This window comes from Protopterus annectens, chromosome 3.part1 (assembly GCF_019279795.1).
Source record: "Protopterus annectens isolate FY-2018-M chromosome 3.part1, PAN1.0, whole genome shotgun sequence".
NCBI lineage: Eukaryota > Metazoa > Chordata > Ceratodontiformes > Protopteridae > Protopterus > Protopterus annectens.
Window position 1 is genome coordinate 1513465936 of NC_056732.1, and position 16889 is coordinate 1513482824.

General features: G+C 35.9%; 1 long non-coding RNA gene across 1 annotated transcript in view; it reads right to left on the reverse strand.

The window, feature by feature from the left end:
- Positions 1-326: 326 nt before the first annotated feature.
- Positions 327-16889, reverse strand: part of LOC122798543 — a 601170-nt gene continuing 584607 nt past the window's right edge. Inside the window, exon 2 of the long non-coding RNA XR_006364277.1 lies at positions 327-449. This is a non-coding gene — a long non-coding RNA (uncharacterized LOC122798543). The remainder of the gene's footprint in view (positions 450-16889) is intronic.

Consider the following 16889-nt stretch of genomic DNA (forward strand, 5'->3'; position numbering starts at 1 on the left):
AAAGATTTCTCTGATGATGATCTCTAAAGGTTGGGGTGCTCTCCAGGATCTAGAAAATGGACTTACATAGCATATAAACTCTATATGGTCTGTCTCCAAAAAATAAATACCCAATAATTAAAAAAAACATAGCAAAGCATCTAAATGGTGTAAAATATACATCCCAAAGGAAGACCTACTGCTTGTTTTTCAAATGTCATTTCATGTTGCATTTATGCTTTTGGTCCAGGTTGTACCTGAAAATGTTTGTGATATCTACATGTCTATCCAAATGAGTAAGTAGTTAAGTAAATAAATAGACATATATTAAAATACATACACAGATAAATAATTAAAATAGCAACATTATATTTGAATATCTTGAAGGACATTTAAAAAACATTGTGAAATAATGAGTCACTCTGGTCATGTATCTTCAGTCTTGCTTGTTGTACTTTTTCACTCTGCTCCTACAAAGACACAGGAAGAGAGAGAGAGAGAAAAAGACAGAGTGTATCAGCAACAGCACAATTCTTTGGGAACTGTGCAATGTTTTTAGACATTTGTACTTATTTATTCTGTACTGAGTCATCTGACATAACATTTTTATTACACGTATTTAAAGCATTTCTGTTTTATGAAATCTCTACTGTACTTGAGTTATTTATACTTACACTAAAAGGCTGTCAAAAACAGGAAATATCCAGAAAAACCTACTTAGAATAAAAATCAAAGCAAATATATAAAATACATATACTTGCTAAACACAATGAACTGTGATAGAATTTGGTGCTGGTATTCGATCTCTCATCTAGAGAGTTAAACTGTTAGCATATTTATTTATTTATTTATTTATTTAATGTCTGTACAGTTGATTCAATGGTCCTTTTACAGCTAAGGCCTGTTACAATAACATACATAAAGTTAAAGATTTATATAATTTATATTAAGAACTAAGAATTGAATAAGACATGGAAGTAGAAATTACATAATAACATTTCACAGCAGAGTTTACCCAGAGAAAGCTGCAACACAACTAATGTACCACACCGTAGCTTTGGTTACCTGGAAATGAGGTGACATATCTTAAGGCATTTTAGCACATAACCATTATAGGTTTATAGGTTCATAGAATAGGTTCATAGGCTAGTACTAAGCTAACTACCCTTGTGGGCCATTTTAAGCCTAGACAGTTACCCCATGTGAGAATCAAACTGTGCACTTTGTGTCTGTAAGGTAAACACCTTAACCATTGTACCAACCTGTGATGACTCCACGTAAACCCAAGGCACTAACTAAGGTGCCTCAATCCTTACCATTGTCTCCAGTAAGGGAGTGTCACTGAAAGCAGGGATAGAAATACACAATTTCCCTGAAGAGTACACCAGGAACAGGCTCCAAACCTGGGACTAGACCATATGTTTCACTCTAGGTCCCCAAATTAGTCTTCACAATAACCACTGCAGAACACTGTGTCAAAATTCTAGGTATTTGACACACTCACTCTTAAATATTTGATATTCACACATACAAAAGCATTCACACATACAAACAGTCTTGGGAAAGACTGGCACAGATTTACCTGTTATGTCCTCTTTCCCAAATTATAAGGTAATGGCTGCAATCACTCAAATGCCACACTACCCTTCAAATGGGGTGCTCAATACTATTGGGTAAAATAAATATTGATATAAACGGTAGCTTTTTGGAGTAGCCCTGGTGTTATCACAATAAGCATAAACACTCTCAGGTTACTAAAAGTACTTTCTAAATAACCAGCCAGAATAAAAGGTAGTAAAGTATTTAATCATAAATAAAAAGGATTTAAAACATGAATACAGTGAATAACTGATTCTAATGAACCACAGAGTTTCACACACGGGAATTATAAAAATAACACTGTAGGACAGATTTTACACTGACTGAGGAAAAAACTCTAACTGTCTAACTATAGTTCCCTAACTATCTAAAGATTAACTGCCCATGTTTAATCTAACTCAGCAAGGCAAGCTGATACTCTTAATTCTGCTAGCCAAGATAAGAATTTACGCCCACTCTACAGGCTGTTGTCTGGTCCTCAGTGACTGAAATAACAACCCCTATTATTGCAAAACAGCTATGTTATATGAGTTGGAGACAGTGGCATTGACAAAAAGGCAGGAGTTTGAGCTCGATGTGGCAGAGTTAAAGATGTTAAGATTTGCACTGGGTATGACGAGGGTGGACAGGATTAGGAATAAGTATATTAGAGGGTCAGCCCAGGTTGGAAGGTTTGGAGACAAAGCCAGAGAGGCAAGATTACGTTGGTTTGGACATGTGCTGAGGAGAAATGCTCAGTATATTGGGAAAAAGATGCTAAGGATGAAGCTACCAGGTAACAGGAAAAGGGGAAGGCCTAATATAAGGTTTATGGATGTGGTGAGAAAGGTCATGCAGGTGGTTGATGTGACAGAGCAAGATGCAGAGGACAGGAAGAAATGGAAACAGGTGATCCGCTGTGGCAACCCCTAAAGGGAACAGCCAAAAGAAGTTGATGAGCTCTGGATATCTCTGAGTGATAACTACTGATCTGGAAAACATTAACTGACAAATGAACAACAGCTGAACAACTACAACTGCTTAACTTTAACTGACTCAGAACCTGCTTTTATAGCAGAATTTTTTTAAAAGTCACAGAAAGCTGTTATGAAAATTCTACTCTCTCATGTCAGACTTTAAAAAGTAAAATAAACAGCTGTTGTAAAGATTCTATTCCTTTCAGCTCTGGCACACAATGACATCACATCTAGGTCAACTGACTGGCATAACCTACATTCAGAATTCTTTTTAAAAAACGTGTACATTTGGTCAGCCAGAAGAACATTGCTTTATTCAAACATCCCACATAAATCAAAATAATAATCAAAAACATAGATTTACTTATAAAATTATAGCTAGTCATGCTGGCATATATAACACAGGGTAATTTACAATTATGTACAAGTATTTACAAAACTTCAGCCAGTCATGCTAGCACAGATATCTAATATCCTCACACAACATCCCAACCCCTTATGCCAACCTCTCAACCCCACAGTCAATGATGCAATAAGCTTTGATATTTGCTTTACAATGGTTATAAGTCAAGGTGCTTCTTAAGTAAGGGAAAGTGTATTCTGTATTATGAGACCCCACACATAGAAGGCCTTGGTGTATTATTTGAATGAATAATGAGAGCAAATCGGTGTAAATGGGTTTGAGGCAGACATTCATAGATTGTATTTTCATTGATTTGTCTATAAAAAAACAGAAAACTTCCAAAACTGAGACATTTCTTCAGGTAAGCATTTTATATGAGACAGTGGTATGCTATCATTGCCCCTTAGACAACAGTGAACATTTATGCTTTATGTAAGGTGACAACTGATGTTTCATGCTCAGAGCATTTGTTAAGAGACTTTTGGCTTTATTTATTGGCACTTATCCTCTCTCACAATAGCTTGTTGCACCTGCAGTAATCAGCAGTATCCCATATTCCATGGTGGATAAGAGTAATCTTTTACCCAGTTAACCTTTGGCATCAGGGGTTCCTAAGTGATTCTGTGACATGTACTAATTTGTCCACTTACTGTAGTGACCACTTTATGTATGTGTATGGAGTATGACAACTATGTGACTAATCAAATGCTCGGACATTCAGACTGTAACTTTGGAACTTGGTGTAGTCATGGCATGCGGATGTGCCGGCTTCACTGAACCATCAATATGTTAAATTAAACTGAGGACTAGAGTTTAATTGACATAGGTAACCAGATCACCTGAATTGCCAGAATACAGAATTGTGGGTATTCTAGGGAGGGTTATTTGAGATGCTTTTATGCATAGAGTCTCCAGTATGGATTTTAGTAAGGTAACCTTGTTGACAAAGTAACAAAAAAATTAAAATCACTCATGAGTGATTTCAGGTGACAGATTTTAAATCAGTGCATGTACTCTGTAGGCATACTGTGTTAAATATGATACAAGATCCAGGAATTGGGGCTATAATTAGGTACAGCTTGATACCAAACTCCCCACAGATGTCTGGTATTACCAGACTTTGGCTTACTAAAGGCAAATCCCATGGCTCAGGTCATCAATCACAGGAAAATTGGTAGAGAGGGTCTCTTAGCCCCTTGTCCTGTAATCACAGATTATATGCATCATAAGAACTTCAGCTTACCTCTCAAACATCAAAAGAACCAACACTGTTGAAGCAGCCTTACTGGGAGGCACTCATCTCTAGCATGTATAACATGGAAAACTCCAGCAAGTGAAATACAAAATCTCTTTTGTTTTGCCATTATCTTGTAAAAGATGGAAACAAACAAGCTATAGCTTGACCACAGCATCAAAGGCTGCTAGTGAAGGAATGGCTCCCAGTTTGAGGAATCTGACCACTGCAATTTAGAGGATTAAAGTTTTGTACTTGAATAACAAAGCACAGGTAGATAGCCAGTTTGTTAGAGATATGTAAGAAATAACTAGTTCCTCCCACCCGCCTTCCTTCCTCTCGTCTCCTTTGAACACAACTGCACTAGATTCAATTTGCCAAAGAAAGATCTGGAAGTATGCCTCAGAAGATCAAGGATATGGGTTGCTGCCAAACTTTGACCTGTGATCTTAGATTTAATTCCCTCTCTTTTCCTATTTGCATAATATGTGACCCTAAGCAAGTCACTTAACCAGGCACTACCCCCTTTTCATCCCAAATATGTTACTTAGTTTGATTATCTGGTAAAAAAAGCAACCTAGGAATACCTGATGTTAATAATGGCAAGCTTTAATGGGAGGGCTGTAATCCCTCAAAATACACGCACACACACACACACACACACACACACACACACACACACACACACACACACACACAATGAAACTTGTTCTGAGAGTAATTGCATTTAAGGCTATGACATTTTAAATGGGGGGGCTCTGGTTTCTGATTTACTGTCCCAGCAGATGCATCTGGTCAGCCTTCTCCCCAACAGCTTAGTTGGAGATCTCTGCAAGCTTCTCCTTAGCTCTGCCATATAAAGTCACACCCAATAACCCAAACCTATCCTATCATTAGAGCTATACTAGCTTCACTTTTCAAAGTTCATCTTTGCAACAACCACTTTCTAATAAACCTGTTTTATAACATATATAACATTTGTTTTTGTCACAGTTACTAATTAAGTGTTCTTTTCCACAAAACATGCTTTTGGTTGCCCCCAATGTTTTACAACACCTTTGTTGCCTAGACCTACAGAATTTCAGGAGTCTGGTAGCCCCTACACACCAATATTATATAAGTGGATTTTGATATAAGCTTAGTAATCACCTCTGCTGTGAACCCCACCTTATCTAAAACCAGCCCTGCTCACAGATATGCATGAAAGGTCTTTACTTATTTTGTGGTAAGGTGGAGATTGGGGAAGATGGCATTTTTTTCTTTAACATTCCTCCCAAACCTCAGGGGTTACGCTGTTGTGTTGGGTTGGGGACAGTGTGGTCTTTTTGTTTCTGTAACTTTCCTCATAAACTTCAGAAGGTGCATAGAGGGTCAGTATGCCTTGTAACACTAAGTTCTCTCTAAAAGTAACTAGTTGGAAATGTTATTGTAATCAATCATTTTTTCCCATTTTCCTCACAATCAAGTATCTGATGCATATACATGTGTTTGCCTTTTGTGGGAGAGTAAATAAGCATCCTGTTTATATATGTCTATCGAGAAGCTAATTTGAAAAGATTTCTTTGATGATGATCTCTAAAGGTTAGGGTGTGCTCCAGATCTAGAAAATGGACATACATAGCATATAAACTCTATATGGTCTGTCTCCAAAAAATAAATACCCAATAATTTAAAAAAAACATAGCAAAGCATCTAAATGGTGTAACATACATCCCAAAGGAAGACCTACTGCTTGTTTCTCAAATGTCATTTCATGTTGCATTTATGCTTTTTGCCCAGGTTGTACCTGAAAATGTTTGTGATATCTACAAGTCTATCCAAATGAGTAAGTAGTTAAGTAAATAAATAAACAGACACATATTAAAATACATACACAGATAAATAATTAAAATAGCAACATTATATTTGAATATCTTGAAGGACATTTAAAAGACATTGTGAAATAATGAGTCACTCTGGTCATGTATCTTCAGTCTTACTTGTACTTTTTCACTCTGCTCCTACAAAGACACAGGAAGAGAGAGAGAGAGAAAGACAGAGTGTATCAGTAACAGCACAATTCTCTGGGAACTGTGCCATGTTTTCAGACATTTGTACTTGTTTATTCTGTACTGAGTCATCTGACATAACGTTTTTATTACATGTATTTAAAGCATCTTCTGTTTTATGAAATCTCTACTGTACTTGAGTTACTTATACTTACACTAAAAGGATGTTGAAAACAGGAACTATCCAGAAAAACCTACTTAAATAGAATAAAAATATATAAAATACATATACTTGCTAAACACAATGAACTGTGATAGAATTTGGTGCTGGTATTTGATCTCTCGTCTAGAGAGTTAAACTGTTAGCATATTTATTTAATTATTTAATGTCTGTACAGTTGATTCAAGGGTCCTTTTACAGCTAAGGCCTGTTACAATAACATACATAAAGTTAAAGATTTATATCATTTATATTAAGAACTAAGAATTGAATAAGACATGGAAGTGGAAGTTACATAATAACATTTCATAGCAGTGTTTACCCAGAGAAAGCTGCAAGACAAGCAATATACCACACCATAGCTTTGGTTACCTAGAAATGAGTTGACTTATCTTAAGGCATTTTAGCACATAACCATTATAGGTTTATAGGTTGACAGAACAGGTTCATAGGTTAGTACTAAGCTAACTGCCCTTGTGGGCCATTTTAAGCCTAGACAGTTACCCCATGTGAGAATCAAACTGTGCACTTTGTGTCTGTAAGGTAAACACCTTAACCATTATGCCAACCTGTGATGACCCCACTTAAACCCAGGGCAGTAACTAAGGTGCCTCAATCCTTACAACTTTCTCTGGTAAGGGAGTGTCACTGAAAGCAGGGAAAGAAATACACAATTTCCCTGAAGAGTACACTGGGAACAGGCTCCAAACCTGGGACTGGACTATATGTTTCACTCTAGGTCCCCAAATTAGTCTTCACACTAACCACTGCAGAGGACTGTGTCCCAGTTCTAGGTATTTGACACACTCACTCTTAAATATTTGATATTCACACATACAAACAGGAAAGACTGGCACAGATTTACCTGTTATGTCCTCTTTCCCAAATTATAAGGTAATGGATGCCACCACTCAAATACCACACTACCCTTCAAAAGGGGTGTTCAGTTATATTGGGTAAAATAAATACTGATATAAATGGTAGCTTTTCGGAGTGGCCCTGGTGTTATCACAATAAGCATAAACTCTCTCAGATTACTGAAAGTACTTTCTAAATAACCAGCCACAATAAAAGGTAGTAAAATATTTAATCATAAATAAAAAGGATTTAAAACATGTATACAGTGAATAACTGATTCTAATGAACCACAGAGTTTCACACACAGGAATTATGAAAATAACACTGTAGGGCAGATTTCACACTGACTGTGGAAAAAAAACTCGATCTAACTATAGTTCCCTAACTATCTAAAGATTAACTGCCCCTGTCTAATCTAACTCAGCAAGGCAAGCTGATACGCTTACTTCTGTTAGGCAAGATAAGAATGTATGCCCACTCTACAGGCTGTTGTCTGGTCCTCAGGGACTGGAATAACAACTCCTATTACTGCAGAAGAGGTCTGGAAAACTCTGAGTGATAACTACTGATCTGGAAAACATCAACTGACAAATGAACATCAGCTGAACAACTACTGAACTTTAACTGACTCAGAACCTGCTTTTATAGCAGAATTTATTAAAAGTCACAGAAAGCTGTTAAAAGAATTCTATTCTTTCATGTCAGACTTTAAAAAGTAAACAGCTGTTGTGGGGATTCTATTGCTTTCAGCTCTGGCACACAATGAATCACATCTAGGTCAACTGACTGGCATAACCTACATTCAGAATTCATTTTAAAAATAGTTTACATTTGGTCAGCCAGAAGAACACTGCTTGATTCAAACATCCCACATAAATCAAAATAATAAAACATAAATTTACTTACAAAATAATTTTTTTTTGGTTTAAGTTTTTGGTTGCCCCCAATATTTCACAACACATTTGTTGCCTTCGACATTTATACTACTTGGAATGTATATGATTTTTTCCATTTCCATTTATAAGATGACATTATAATCCCATCCCCCAGTCCATAAACCCCTATTGCCATAAACTTTTGAAATGTCTATTACTTTGCATAATTTTTTTAAATGTTCTCTTAAAGTCTATGAACCCCTGTTTGAAATTGCACATGTATTTTCTTTTTACTCCCTCAAAATGATGTTTTAATTACATATTAATTCAATGGATTACTATTTTGCCTTTTTTCATACTCACATAGAAATTTTTCAATACCTTGTACAGTTTCAAAATAAATGTCATGGAATGCCTCTTTGTTAATCAAAATAAAAGCCTTTATGCCTTGCGTTTTCACTCCCAAGGGTAATATTACATTTTTTTCTTTTCTCATATCTGTTTAATTCATCAATCTTTTTGCTTTGTATAATTACCACACACTTTTTGGCATGTTCTCTTATTTCTTTTCCTTCTGCCCACCTTGTGTAGTTGCCACTGTTTCTGTGTATGTTCTCTTCATTTGTACACTAGTTTCTTCTAATCCTGCTCCATATCCTCCTGTATTTTGTCCATAATGTCCCCCAATGACACTTAATTCTCTGTCTCACTTTGATTAATTAAATCTTTCAATAAATCATCCCACAACCCTCCTGAATGGAGGGTTGTAACAATACACTCCTCTATGCTTGACTCCTCTGTTTTACCAAAAACTACTGAAACATCATTTGAAATCTTCTACGGCTTCTGTAATATCTTTCTTTGAGCTGGCATTTGCCTCTGCTCCCTTCACTGAATCCTCCATCTCACACACCATTCTTCCAGCTACCACTGCACTAGGAACAGGATGTGTGCACATACTTGAAGCTATCATAGAGGAAGTTCTCTGAGATCCTCAAATTCTACTTTGCAGTATAAATACCACCTTGGATCTCCCCGGAAAAGAAGACACTAGCTTAGTGGGACCAAACCAGTTAACAAAGGATAATTAAATAAAAATCAAAGGCAAATGTTCAAAATAATGGATGCTTTTAAAATGATTTTTTCTTAGTGTTTATGTGATTGCACCTACTTTGTACTAAAATATCCAAACATTTTAACTACAAATCAAAACAACCTACAAGTAGTATTCTAAAGGTTGCTTGTAGCCATTTACAGGCTAATCTTGCAAATCCATCCATCCATCCATCCATCCATCCATCCATCCATCCATCCATCCACAACCCCTTTTCCACTTTTTACAGATGGGGTTAGTATCACTTCAGCTGTAACAATCTTGGAAATAATCATGAAAAAATCTAAATGTAGAATTACAAGCATGCAACTCGGCAAACAACACTTATGCAATATGCATCTGATGAACACATTTTCCCCTTGAAACATCCCTTCAATCAAACCCAAATCTAGACTTACAGATGCAAAGAAAATACGTTTGAAATATTTCCATCTGATTCTTCCCTGCCTGCATACCACTCAAGTGCAATGATTTAGGCACAACACTATGATTTTTGCCTGCAGATTTAGCCATGCTTTTCCTAGATTTACTGATGTTCTTCATAACGTCTGACCTATTTCTGGGGACATACCTAAGAGATTAAATAAACTAAGCTTATACAAAGATTCCCTATTATTTACTATATAGGGTCTAGTATGCAAACAAATTTCATATGAAAATGAGAGAAACAAAAACAAACTGAAACAAAACACAAAATAATAGCCAAAAGGAACCAAAAACCAAGGCAAATAACAAACTTTAAACTTTAATTAAACGGAAAAAATAGTAAAACCATGCAAAGATTATAAGCGCTTTCATCCACCTTACATAATGATTAATGAACTTCATCAGATAAAAAAACTTTTCCCCATTATAAGTTTAAATAGGTGTAACAATTAAATCACTTTTTAAATTATCGGTTAACGTCATCACAGACCCCTCCCCTTTTAAAAGCATCCTCATTCCCCTATCCAGTGAGCATACAGAAACATAGCAAATTATCACTTTTCCTAAAACAGTTACACTTCTGTAAGAACCCTAAAGTGTGATGGAAATTTATATATATATATATATATATATATATATATATATATATATATAAACATTAATAGATATGTATATAAAAAAATAACATGTTTAAAAAATGCTACACAGGTTGATATAAATAGATATATGAGACAGATATGTATGGAAAAAAAAAAATATATATATATATAAATATATATATATAAACATGTATCCTTACCATATATGTACTTGTCTTTTCAGACAATTTGTTATATAAAAGAAAAACATATTACAAAAATATATATAATTAAACCATACACAAATTAATCCACTACCCACACCGATATGTTCACCTCTGTTATAAATGTTAAAAGGTCAATGCTAATGATTTTTAATGCTTGAGGTTGAAATGTATGCTTGTCTGTGGCTGTACCTGTGTCTTCATCCTCTGCTCTGAATCTGAACACCACAGGGCTTTCAGTGAAATATTATTTTCCTCTGTTATCTGTCACAGCAACTGTTACTTAATCTAAAGATATTGTGCAATAATTTTCAGTCAAATAATGAGTGTGTGGGAGAGGTAATATAGCATGACACTTCTTTACTGATTTCATCCAGGTACTTAACAGCTTTTTTTGCCTTTGACAGGCTAGATGCAAAATCAACAGCTTTGTTAAATATGAGTGAAGTAAGTTTACTATGCAGTTCATAAAAGCAACAGAGGAGATCTGTTATAAATGTCAGCAGTCTATAATTTGTGCTTCGTTGGGATTTGTACATACAGACTTTGGGATTTAATGCAGTTTATTACTTAAGCAGATTTTCAAACACATCATATTTCTTTCTAAGAAGGATTTTAAAATATTTAATAAACTCCCTTAAATGCCAGAGGCATAAACTGTGTGACTGTGATAGATCATGACTTACTCAGCAGCTGTAACCACAGATAAAGTACACGTCCTCAAGAATAGTAAATGATATGTCACAGTCTAATGTTTATGCCTTTAGTCCTAGGATTTTTAAATGCCATGAAATTACTGTTCAGAATGTAATACTATATACAAAATAGAACTAGGTTTCAACTCTTTACAGAAGGAATATTCTGTATAAAATGAATGCATTTCATTTTCAAGTCGCTCTGTATGAACTCTGGTTAAAACACTTACGGATGGATTGTTTTACTTTAAGAGAATCATGTTGTGTTCCTCAAGACAACAGGAGTAAGATTTGCAAAAATTATAATTTGTATTAATGTATGGTATGCAGCAAAATTAGTGTCTGTGCTGTGTTACCAGTCATATGCCTTTATTCAGCAGTAGTACCTCCATCTGGCTAATTCAGAACTATCATGGAATGGTCTAATACAATGCTTGCACATATCAACACAACAGGTGACTGCTGGCAGATAGGCACTAGACGCGTACATCATGATGTTTCCAAATTTAGGTCCACATTGACTCACACACAGTCTTCCCTACATTGGTACAGCTTAGCCAAGCTTAGTTTTTTTTACATCACATTCTTCTTCAGCGAAATATCACAATAACAATAACCTGCCAAATGAACCCAAGCAACAAAAAAAAAAAAACAGACAGTCTCACATCCACCCTGGCTCCTTAATGATTCTGCTTTTACAGACTTGAGAGTTCTTTTCCAACAACAAGGGGTGCAGCTTGTTGAACTTATTATTAAACATTATACTAGGACCATATTACCTGGCTAGAAAAGAAGAAAAATGAAATCTATTAATTTTAAGTAACACAGATCACTGATGACTTACAACTTTCTCTGTAGTCAAGTATCTACCTTGAGCTAATGCATGCCAGTCTAAGTTCTTCTGATCTAGTATATTAAACTGGCCCTGAATTAAATGTCTTAGGTATATTTCCTATAGACCAGATTAGCCTGTTATGAAAGTGCATAATTCAGACTCCAGCGACATATGGACACCAGGAGGTCTACTACTAGGGACAATCTGGGTCAATTTGATTCTATTGAGAACAAGTTAGGGACAATTGATGTAATGTGAGCATAGTCCATAATGTTGGAAGGCACTGATGAGGTCTGGCTTATTTTTTAATACTGACATTTATTTTTAACAGTGTGTTTCCCAGACTAATGCTCCTTCTCCAGTAGAGTGTTCTAGACATAGACTTACAAACAGAACCATGTGCATTATAGATCAGGCATGGACCACCTGTAAGAAGCAAATAAAGAACATAATTTAATACAAAGCAGAATAAAGGTTTCTGGTTATTTTAGGTAGCTTGTTGAAAGGCTAATAAAATGCAGCTTTTTATTCAATACTACATCAGATCAATGCAGTATAAAGTGATGCAGTTACTAAACAGACAAGGTTATCAGTCCCACAGAGGTAATTAATGGTGATGTTGATAATGTATTTGGTACTACTCAAACCCTAGTTGGTTCAAGCTATCTATCAACAGTAACTTTAAACAAAAAGGGTGACTTTAAGATTTACAATTTTTCAATTCCCTTTAGATGAAGAACTAGTTGAGCTTTTGCAAGCATGGTAATACTTTTGTACCTAGTAGATTTGGTAGTATATCAAAGGAAATCATTGACTTAAAGTGTTTCGTTCGGAAGCTCAATTTAAAACTTTTTTTCAACAATGAGGCACCGCCACTCCAGTCTACTCTGAAACTTCCTAGTGTTTTTAACCCACCTCTTCACGCCTCTCTCCATTTGTTTGAGAATGTATGCGAGGTTGATTTTAGGCAATTGTTCACGGATAGGCAGAGAAAAGTTACTTAAACTGGTTTTAACACCACTAAAGAGCAGCTTTCCCTTTTGGATGAACTTTGCCATTCTTCTGTCAGGCTTATTAAACCTGACAAAGGTGGAGGTTTAGTAATCTTGGATAACCAGGCTTATAAAGAAAAAATGTTATCTGTTTTGATGTCCTCTGCCTATTCTGAAGCGTCTATCAACGAGATACATGGCTCTCATAAAAGGATTAGGGGCTACTTCCGTGATTTATTTTTGGAAGGTAAGATTGACATCGATACCTATAACTATATAGATATCACTTTGCCAAAAATTCCTGTGATGTTTGGCATACCTAAGGTCCACAAGGACATCAATAATCCACCAATGAGAGCCCTTATAGACGGAAGGTCATCAATGACGTACCCTAGTGCCAAACTTATTGACAACATTTTGTCAAAATACATTAGGTTTATTCCTAGTGTATGTAAAGATTCCTGGTCATTTTTGGAGAGTATTAATAATCTACCATATGACAATGAGAGTAATTTTCTTACCATTGATGTGGTAGATTTGTATACCTCCATTCCACACCAGGAAGCTTTGGAATGGATAGGATTTTTGCTAAGTGACGTCGGTGCTCCAAAGATTGAAGTTGACCTCATTACTGAGCTTCTGGACACAGTACTGACATCTAATTTTTTTACCTTTGATAGGAAGTATTTCTTACAGAAACATGGGGTTGCAATGGGCTCCCCGTGTGGAGCTACTGTGGCTAATTTTTCATGGGATATTGGGAGAAGCATTTCCTTTACGCTTCACCGGACTTGATGCGATTTGTCAAATACTATACGAGATTCCTCGATGATATGTTCCTTCTTTTCAAAGGGAACAGATCCGAGGCTGTCTATTTTGTTGACTCATTGAATAATACAACAAGCTTTTTAAAATTCACGTCTAATTTTTCTTCATCTGATATTGATTATTTAGACGTGAAGCTGTTGAAAGACGTTAGTAATAATGTCTTTATCTCAAGAGTACACAGAAAACCAACGTACTGCAATTCTTTCCTTCACTACTCTAGCCACCATCCTTTTAAACAAAAACGATCCATTGTAAAGGGCCAAGTGGTTAGAGCAGGTAGAATGTGCAGTACGTTGGTAGACTTTCGTATTGAGTGTAACCTATTGAAGAACATGTTTTTAAACCGAGGTTACCCGAAACATCTTGTGGATGAATTGATCTTAGAGGTGGACGCTAAAAGAATGAATGTTTTTTATAAACCTATTTTATCCCAAGTCCAACTTCTGACTGACTTTCCACCAACCTCCGAAACACCTCCTGTATTTGATCATGACTTGGACTCCTTTCCAGCTTGTCCAAGAACTGACACCGTACGTGACTTTTCATTAAGTTATGTTACCACCTATAGCTTGAATTCTAAGGCTATTGTATCCATAATACGGAAGAACTGGCACTTTATATCTAATAATCCAGGGCTTATTGAGAAATTAGGTTATTCTCCTAACTTTGTTTTCAAAAGAGGTAGTAACCTTAAAGAACTCTTACAAAGAGATTTTTCTAGTCAAGTTTTTAACAAACGTACTGGCATGTATCCTTGTGGATTTTGTAATTGGTGTCATAAGGTCAAAACAGGTGAAACTTACACTATAAGGGACAGGAAATATACTATCCAATTCCCTTTAAACTGTGAGAGTAGCTCTATCATTTATGTGGCTTTTTGCGATTGTTGTCCTTCCTTCTATATTGGCAAAATTGACCGTAGGGTCCGTGATCGTATTTACGAACACATGTATGCCATTAAGAAGAGGAAGGACGTTAATGCATTAGCTAAACATATTGATAGTTATCCAGGCCACAGTTTTTCTTTCATGGCCATTGACCAGGTGCAAACTAATATTCGGGGGGGTCCATTTTCATTGATACTTGAGACCAGTGAGTTGGAGTGGCAATTGAGGACGGATGCCTTTCGGCAACCAGGCCTCAATGAAAACTGCAATATATCAGCAGTGTTGAGACTGAGGAGCTATTTGAGATAGTTGTTTCCATTTTATACCTAAACATAAGAGGTACATACTAATTTTGATATAGGACTTATTATATTCCGCGAGTGAAGATTTAGTGGTTTAGATATAAAAAAATTAACAAATTTTAAATTTTTATTAGAGGTGTTTGTCACCCTGGTATACGTTGTGCATTAAGCCCAGCACTTTATTATTAGAGTCGCTTAGTATTATTTAAATGAGTATATTTACACATTTTTTAATATTTATTTTTTGACGACTGAGTGTAACCTTTTACATTTGATAACTAATATATCATATTCAGGTTAGTTTTTTAACTATTTTTTTATATGTTTAATAGCTGTGCAACTATGTATTCTATTTTATTGCCCTTTCTGAAAAGTGGTTTAATTAATATTAACATGCGGTAGTAGATTTGTAAGTCCGCAATTCAACTGAGGTTGTTGCGCTATTACATCACTTCCTTTGCTTTTTGTTTTTAAAAAAAGTGTATACAAGTGCATTTTGTGTAACTGTTTTCTCTGAAGAAGCCACTGCAGAGTTAGTGGCGAAAACGCTTGTGGATATTAATATATTGCGTTAAGAACATTTTCACTTTGGTATCGTTTCTCTTGCTGGAGCAAGGTTTCCGTGGTTTCGTGCTTGTTCCGTTTGTTTTGTTTCTGCTATTTCATATGCCTTTATTCAGCAGTAGTACCTCCATCTGGCTAATTCAGAACTATCATGGAATGGTCTAATACAATGCTTGCACATATCAACGGGTCAAGGTATGCTGGCAGACTAGGACTGGACCCACGTACATCATGATGTTTCCAAATTTAGGTCCACATTGACTCACAGTCTTCCCTACATTGGTACAGCTTAAAGCCAAGCTAAGTTTACTTTTACATCAGCACCTTCTTCATGAAATATCACCTACAATAAACCCAACTGATGCCAATGAACGAACAAACCAAAAAAAACACGTTTGGACAGTCTCACATCCACCCTCTCAACTGACCCATGCTCCTTTGTGATTGGCTGTGACAGAGCTATACACATACTTTATTCAACAAAACAACAAGGGCACTGGCTTGTTGTCTCACACATCTACACACCTGTTTAAGAAATTTTGCTTTCTTTGCTTCCAGCCAAGGATCATATTACCTGGCTAGAAAAGAAGAAAAATGAAATCTATTAATTTTAAGTAACACAGCCCTGCAAAATGGTTATACAGCAACTGTGGTGTGACCTGGGCCCCCTGCATTACTGGGCAATTATCATAGTATACTGCCTACTATGTCGGTTGTTCCACCGTCTACTCCTCTCGCTCACTGATGGGGAACTTACAACTTTCTCTGTAGTCAAGTATCTACCTTGAGCTAATGCATGCCAGTCTAAGTTCTTCTGATCTAGTATATTAAAGCTGGCCCTGAATTAAATGTCTTAGGTATATTTCCTATAGACCAGAGTAACCTGTTCAGTCAGAGTGTTTCATAATTCAGACTGGATCCCAGCGACATATGCAGCTAGTGGCCTGATAATTAGTCCCATGTTCCTGATGTGCCACCTCATCTATGTCATTATGTACAAAAAAACTTACATCTGCCCACCAGCTGTCACCTTGCCGCAAATGGTCATATATATATATATATATATATATATATATATATATATATATATATATATATATATATGTGTGTGTGTGTGTGTATGTGCATGTGTGTGCATGTGGGCGTGCACAAGCATGTGTGTGTCTGTGTGTGCATAATATTTTTGAGGAAAGTTAATGGCTGATAATTGACTGTAATGTGAGCATAGTCCATAATCTTGGAAGGCACTGTATATCATGGTCTGGCTTATTTTTTTAATTACTGACATTTATTTTTAACAGTGTGTTTCCCAGTCTAATGCTCCTTCTCCAG